This window comes from Rutidosis leptorrhynchoides, chromosome 5, assembly GCF_046630445.1.
Source record: "Rutidosis leptorrhynchoides isolate AG116_Rl617_1_P2 chromosome 5, CSIRO_AGI_Rlap_v1, whole genome shotgun sequence".
Classification (NCBI taxonomy): domain Eukaryota; kingdom Viridiplantae; phylum Streptophyta; class Magnoliopsida; order Asterales; family Asteraceae; genus Rutidosis; species Rutidosis leptorrhynchoides.
Genome location: NC_092337.1, coordinates 85,151,607 through 85,153,771, shown reverse-complemented (window position 1 = coordinate 85,153,771; position 2,165 = coordinate 85,151,607).

The window sequence follows — 2,165 nt, the reverse complement described above, 5'->3', positions numbered from 1 at the left end:
GAACGACGTCTAGATGACCATTTTAGAAAACATACTTCCACTTTGAGTTTAACCATAATTTTTGGATATAGTTTCATGTTAATAATAAAAGTCATTTTCTCAGAATAATAACTTTTAAATCAAAGTTTATCATAGTTTTTAATTAACTAACCCAAAACAGCCCGTGGTGTTACTACGACGGCGTAAATCCAGTTTTACGGTGTTTTTTGTGTTTCCAGGTTTTAAATCATTAAGTTAGCATATAATATAGATATAGAACATGTTTTTAGTTGATTTTAAAAGTCAAGTTAGAAGGATTAACTTTTGTTTGCGAACAAGTTTAGAATTAACTAAACTATGTTCTAGTGATTACAAGTTTAAACCTTCGAATAAGATAGCTTTATATGTATGAATCGAATGATGTTATGAACATCATTACTACCTTAAGTTCCTTGGATAAACCTACTGGAAAATAGAAAAATGGATCTAGCTTCAACGGATCCTTGGATGGCTCGAAGTTCTTGAAGCAGAATCATGACACGAAAACAAGTTCAAGTAAGATCATCACTAGAAATAAGATTGTTATAGTTATAGAAATTGAACCAAAATTTGAATATGATTTTTACCTTGTATTAGAATGATAACCTACTGTAAGAAACAAAGATTTCTTGAGGTTGGATGATCACCTTACAAGATTGGAAGTGAGCTAGCAAACTTGAAAGTATTCTTGATTTTATGTAACTAGAACTTGTAGAATATATGAAGAACACTTAGAACTTGAAGATAGAACTTGTGAGAGATCAATTAGATGAAGAAAATTGAAGAATGAAAGTGTTTGTAGGTGTTTTTGGTCGTTGGTTTATGGATTAGATATAAAGGATATGTATTTTTGTTTTCATGTAAATAAGTCATGAATGATTACTCATATTTTTGTAATTTTATGAGATATTTCATGCTAGTTGCCAAATGATGGTTCCCACATGTGTTAGGTGACTCACATAGGCTGCTAAGAGCTGATCATTAGAGTGTATATCCCAATAGTACATACATCTAAAAGCTGTGTATTGTACTAGTACGAATACGGGTGCATACGAGTAGAATTGTTGATGAAACTGAACGAGGATGTAATTGTAAGCATTTTTGTTAAGTAGAAGTATTTTGATAAGTGTATTGAAGTCTTTCAAAAGTGTATAAATACATATTAAAACACTACATGTATATACATTTTAACTGAGTCGTTAAGTCATCGTTAGTCGTTACATGTAAGTGTTGTTTTGAAACCTTTAGGTTAACGATCTTGTTAAATGTTGTTAACCCAATGTTTATAATATCAAATGATATTTTAAATTATTATATTATCTTTATATTATCATGTATGAATATCTCTTAATATGATATATATACATTAAATGTCTTTACAACGATAATCGTTACATATATGTCTCGTTTAAAAATCATTAAGTTAGTAGTCTTGTTTTTACAAATGTAGTTCATTGTTAATATACTTAATGATATGTTTACTTATCATAGTATCATGTTAACTATATATATATCCATATATATGTCATCATATAGTTTTTACAGGTTTTAACGTTCATGAATCACCGGTCAACTTGGGTGGTCAATTGTCTATATGAAACATATTTCAATTAATCAAGTCTTAACAAGTTTGATTGCTTAACATGTTGGAAACATTTAATCATGTAAATATCAATCTCAATTAATATATATATAAACATGGAAAAGTTCGGGTCACTACAGTACCTACCCGTTAAATAAATTTCGTCCCGAAATTTTAAGCTGTTGAAGGTGTTGGCGAATCTTCTGGAAATAGATGCGGGTATTTCTTTTTCATCTGATCTTCACACTCCCAGGTGAACTCGGTTCCTCTACGAGCATTCCATCGAACCTTAACAATTGGTATCTTGTTTTGCTTAAGTCTTTTAACCTCACGATCCGTTATTTCGACGGGTTCTTCGATGAATTGAAGTTTTTCATTGATTTGGATTTCATCTAACGGAATAGTGAGATATTCTTTAGCAAAACATTTCTTCAAATTCGAGACGTGGAAAGTGTTATGTACAGCCGCGAGTTGTTGAGGTAACTCAAGTCGGTAAGCTACTGGTCCGACACGATCAATAATCTTGAATGGTCCAATATACCTTGGATTTAATTTCCCTCATTTA